Source organism: Apodemus sylvaticus, chromosome 22, assembly GCF_947179515.1.
Source record: "Apodemus sylvaticus chromosome 22, mApoSyl1.1, whole genome shotgun sequence".
Classification (NCBI taxonomy): domain Eukaryota; kingdom Metazoa; phylum Chordata; class Mammalia; order Rodentia; family Muridae; genus Apodemus; species Apodemus sylvaticus.
The window spans coordinates 5,849,997-5,855,996 of NC_067493.1; the positions used below are offsets into that span (position 1 = coordinate 5,849,997).

The following is a 6,000-nucleotide window of genomic DNA, read 5'->3' on the forward strand; positions in this document are numbered from 1 at the left end:
TTGTACACCTGTGATTGAAGTAATGGGCAAATACATCCAGCTTGCCCATCACTCTTGTAGTTAGTAAAAGTTCATACAATTATTCAGATGTGTGCTCAATGTTGTGCATCCGTTTCCCCTGCATCTCCCTCTTAATTGGCATTTCTCTGGCAAGGCTGAATCCTATACAAAGTGTTCAAAAGCAGCACAGGTAAAGCTTATAATTAACGCTCCTTCTAAAATGACACAGTGATTGTAAATTCTGAGTCAGAATATAAGTGGAGCAAGTGCCAATATTATATGAATATGTTTTAAAAAAAGCACGTATTTCCTTTACATTGAAGTTAGTATCATGCTTTGTGTTGTACACATGTATGGGAAATTTAGGATGCAGTGACTTTTGATGATGTGCATGTGAACTTCACTGAGGAAGAGTGGAATTTGCTGGATCCTTCCCAGAAGAATCTCTACAAAGAAGTGATGTTGGAAACCTACCTGAACCTCAAAGCTATCGGTAAGACTTATATTTTTCTAAAGGAAGCAAATGTTTATAGTTTATTGATGGTCTTTTACTATTTTAATTGTGAATAATGAAGATTGAGCTGAATAATTCAGTTTCACTAAATTTTCATTGTAACATACATGGTGCAGTGAAAATTCACAGTATCTTGAATTTTTCTTAATTTCCAATAGGATATCATTTAATTTTTTATATTGTGTTTTAGGCTATAATTGGGAAGACCATCACCTTGAAGAACACTTTCAAAGTAGTACAAGACTTGAAAGGTAATTTTCATGTGGAAGATGATACAAATTTGCCTCTAAGGAATTTTTCATATCTTTTAGAATCTCCAGCGAAAAGCAAAAGTGTGAAATAACAGTCCTTTAAGTGTAACTATGATTATAAGATCCAATATCTGATTTGTGTATCCCTTTAATAAGTAGCTACGGTAGAGCTGTGCAGTGGACCTGCCAATCTATATAGTCCCATAGTAAATAGATATTGCATATTGAATAGTGATAAATTTATATCCTAAACATTCTAGTAAGCAAATAGTCCATAGTAAAATTGGTGATACTCATATTCTTGTAGTAATATGATTAAGTTTTGTGAGAGGGCATTTTATGAGAACCAAGAATGTTGTTGTGGAGAAACATTAATCTATATTGCACATGTTATGAGGAATACAAAATCAAACAGTGTAAATGCAATGTGTAAACCTTTCATTTGTCATTTTTTTTTCAATTAGGTATATCATGTGTCCCAATGGATAGAAACCATGTGAGCATAGGGATATTATAAGAAGCAAAACATTTTTTTTCTAAAACAAGGAGTAGATATGTAGTATTCTGCTTTTGATAGACATTAGGAATATTATATATATTTGCAATTAATTGTTTTTCTAGTTTTATGGGGAATATCCCCAAACTCATAGTATAGAAAAAGTCGATGGGTACTAGGAATTTGGAAATTCTGTGTGTCCTGGTTCACAGTCAAATGTGTTGTATTTCAAAGTACAGTTAAAATTATTAATACAGTTAGTGTTATAAAGATCAAGGTTGTTCAAAGTTCATTCAGAAAGCTGAAATACATCATATAAAAATCCCTTATTAAAAGAGGATGTTATAAATATGAGCCATGTAATAACCATCACATGTGTCTTGACTAATTCATGATGAGGGAGAACACCATGAACATACAAAGTGCTAAAACCTTAAGATCTAATGCTTCCTTACCATTAGAAAAAATTGTTACCATAATTCATATTGATTACATGATTGGTCATAGTAATGAATGTACTAAAGATTTCACATTTGTTAATTATCATTGCAGTGTCATAAGAAGTCATAGCGGAGAGAACCCTTATGAGTGTAATCAATGTGGTAAAGCCTTTGCACAGCACAGTACTTTGCAATATCAGAAAAGAACAAGTACTGGAGAGAAACCTTATAAATGTAATCAATGTGGTAAAGCCTTTTCAGGTCACAGTAATCTCCGAAGACATAAAAGAACACATACGGGAGAGAAACCTTCTGAATGTAATCAGTGTGGTAAAACCTTTGCAAGACCAAGTGATCTCCAAAGACATAAACTGACACATACTGGAGAGAAACCTTATGAATGTTATGTATGTGGTAAAGCCTTTGCAAGTCACAGTGATCTCCAAAGACATAAACTGACACATACTGGAGAGAAACCTTATGAATGTAACAAATGTGGTAAAGCCTTTGCAGGTCACAGTGATCTCCAAAATCATAAAAGAACACATACTGGAGAGAAACCTTTTGAATGTAATCAGTGTTTTAAAGCCTTTTCACATCACAGTAATCTCCAAAGACATAAACTGACACATACTGGAGAGAAACCTTATGAATTTAACCAATGTGGTAAAGCCTTTGCAAGACACAGTCATCTCCAAAATCATAAAAGAACACATACTGGAGAGAAACCTTATGAATGTAACAAATGTGGTAAAGCCTTTGCAAGACCCAGTGATCTCCAAAATCATAAAAGAACACATACTGGAGACAAACCTTATGAATGTAATCTATGTGGTAAAGCCTTTTCATGTCACAGTAATCTCCAAAGACATAAGAAAACACACACTCAAGAGAAACCTTACGAATATAATCATTGCAGTAAAATCATTGCAACACCCATTCATTTCCACTATTATCAAAGAACACATACCAGACAGACATTTCATTAATGTAATCAATGTGGTAAAGTATATTTAGAAGGGTGATATCTGCAAATTCTCTGTGCTAGAAAGAAACCTACTGAAAATAATCATGAATTAAGTGGGAGTTAGGGGGCTATCATATTAGGAATATGATAGACATTGGTGCTTGGGATTATTTCCACTCTGGAGATGGTTCTTTGGATGCCTTGGCAAAGAAGATTGCTGCCTTTTAACCTTGTTTGAAGAGTTTCCTTGAGGTTATGTGAAAGAGATTGCTTTGACAACGTAAGTCATGAAAATCCCCACAAAGAATTTGGCCTTACAGTTTTTAACAAGTATACAAAACTAATAAATGAAAAATACAAAATGTAAGGTTCAAAATGCAAGGCATCATCAGGATGTTGAAGGAAGCTAAATCCTGTGATCAAGGATATTCAATGGTGTTAAAAGAATGGTTACATTAGGGCAAGGTTCCATCCAGCTAAACATATGGATTTGCAGTTGTATGAAAGTGAACTATATCATATTAGGAATTATTATTATATGGTTATTGTTTTCATGTGGAGATATGACGATAAAAGTATGTGTCAAACTGAGAAGGGAACTTCATTGTTATTCTGGGTTTTCAATTTACTACCTGAAAGGAAAAGTTTAGTTCCAGACATGGTATTAAATGATTTTTATCCCAGAGTTCAGGACACAGAGCCATGGAGATCTCTGAGTTCAAGGTTATTCTACTGAGCAAGTTCCAGGACTGCCAAGCTTAGTCAGTGAAGTTTTTGAAAAATAGAAAATGGGTGATAATGTAATGGAAGGGGCCATGTTTCAGGTACATCAAGCAGCAGAACTCAGCAGCTTTGTCTATGTGGCTCTGGATTTAGAGGCAATAATCGAAGGGACTACTGAGACACTTAATGCTGGATAGCTGTAGTTCAAATATTAGAGGTGATGGAGAAGAAATCAGCATCACTGATGTGAAATCTTCTGGGTAGTGTTTTCTGAGTAAAAATGAAGGAGTGTTCCAGAGATTGCCAAGGTTCGAACCTGTGTTGCAGCTGGACTTGGTCATGGTTTTGAATGCATGAAGTTATCATGCAGAACAGCTGAGGCTTGACACTATTGAACAAGTGTAAGGGGAGGCTATGGGTCAACTATGCGACTATTTGCAACAGAAGAACCCAGCATACTGAATATGCAAGTACCATGGGATGATCAGAAAGAAGAGAAGGAGCAAGAGAGTGGAGCCAAACAGATCTTAGAGTGGTACAGAGGGCAGAGCTGGAGAAGTGACCCAGTTTGCAGGGGCAGAGTAATCATGTGTGGATCCTGGGGATTGAAACATGAAGCTGTGATATTGAAATTTCCCTGGAGACACCAAGATTTTGAGATGTTACATCTATGTGATGCCTGCTCAGGAAAACTGTTTAAGGGAAGAAAACCACTCAAAGAGAAAGAATGGTGATTCCGTAAACAATGCAGAAAGGAGTTGGAGATCAGAAGAATGCTTTGAATCTGAACTGTATATGTAGAGATTAGAGATTGCTCAGCTGGCTTTTGGTCTTCTTTAGGTACAGGATTTCCTCACAATGACCTTTAGGAATGGTGAAGTGTATCTTGTTTATATGAAGACATATGATGTACATTTGGTTTTTGAAAATATATGTGATTACTATTATATGATAGGATTAATCTCAAAAGAGTCTTTTACCTTTGGACTCTTAACATTTTTAAAAGTGCTATAGAGGATGTGGAAATTTGGAGTTTGAGCTCATTTATTCTGCATGTTTAAGTATGATCCCTATATACTCATATGTTTGAACAATCATATTGGGGGCCAGGCAGTGGAATGTGATAATTTAAATATTTAAATTATATATTTTCAAAAAATGTATAAAGATACATCCCTGAGAGAAATGCTGGGAATAAGCCATTTGGTAATGAAAGACTTTGCATGTAGCAGTTCTCTTAGAAACCATAAGGAAAAGGCATAATGCAGAGAAACCTCATAAACATCGACAATGTGTTAAAATTTTTACTTTCTAGTATTTTTATACAAGAGTAAACTGTTTAGAATGCAATTAATCTATTAAAGCATCTGCATATCACTGTAGTCTTTGAGAACCTTCAAGAATACCAAAAGTAATCTGTGACTAAAAAGATTTTGGTAAGTTCTTAGCCAACATATCTTTATAGAGTTACTCAATGTTATTTATTTTTGTAGGAAAAAAATGTGACAAGTTTCAATAATCAGTTCAAATTTTATGATATATCTACATTTATTTGCACTTGCAAACTAATTTTTACCTATAAAGGCCACTAATTTTTATTTTTTTAATCATGTATCCAACAACATTGCTGACAGTGTTCATCAGCTCTAAGAATTGCCTTTTTGAAGTTTTGGTTCCCTTATGCAAACTATCAAATCATCTGTAAAGAAAGATAATTTTACTTCCTCATTTCTAATTTATATTACCTTCCTCTCCTACAGTTTCATTGCTCTAACTAAACTTTTATATAATACATTAAATAGATAGTTATAGAGAGAGTGGACCACCTTGTCTAATTTGGGAATTAGTGGAATTAATTTGAATTTCTCTCCAATTAATATAGTGTTGGCGATAGGCTTGATGTAAAATGACATTTTTATCTTTAGGGATGTCCCTTGTATCCTTAATCACTCCAAAAATTTTTATCAAAAAGTGGTGTTGAAGATTGTCAGAGAATTTTACATTATCTCATGAGATGATCAATTCTTGGTTTTTCTTACACATTAATCCCATTATGGTGAACCATCACTGTTTTTCTAGGATGAAGTCTTCCTCATTGATCATGGTGGGTGATCTTTTTATGTGTTTTATATTTTATTTTGTTTTGTCTATTAAGTAATTTTACATCTGTGATTTTAAGGATGATTGGTCTGTAACACTCTTTTGTTACATAGTCTTTTCTGACTCGATATATGAGTAATCAGGGGTTCAGAAAATAAATTGGCTAATATTTCTTTTGCTTCTATATTGTTGAATTCACTGAATTCTTGTTAAATCCTCTTTGAAAGTCTGGTAGGGTGCTACCCTAAAACTCATGGACCTGAGCTCATATTGGTGGCATATTTTTAATGAATTCTGTTTTACTTTGTGTTTATGTCTGTTTAAGTTGATTTTCTCTAGTTTAATTTTGGTATGTGGCATCTATGGAGGAAATTTTCCATTTCGTTTAGAATTTCCAAGTTTGTGGATTGCACCCTTTTAAAAACTATGTCTCTACCACTCGCTGGCTTTCTTCATTGCTTGTTATTTAATTCCCAAATTCGTTTTAGATTTCATTAATTTGTATATTC

The 6,000-nt window shown here is 34.0% G+C and overlaps 1 pseudogene; it reads left to right on the top strand.

The window, feature by feature from the left end:
• The window catches only part of LOC127673232 (zinc finger protein 14-like), a 44,411-nt pseudogene extending 39,501 nt beyond the window's left edge, over window positions 1-4,910 (top strand).
• The last annotated feature ends 1,090 nt before the right edge of the window (window positions 4,911-6,000 follow it).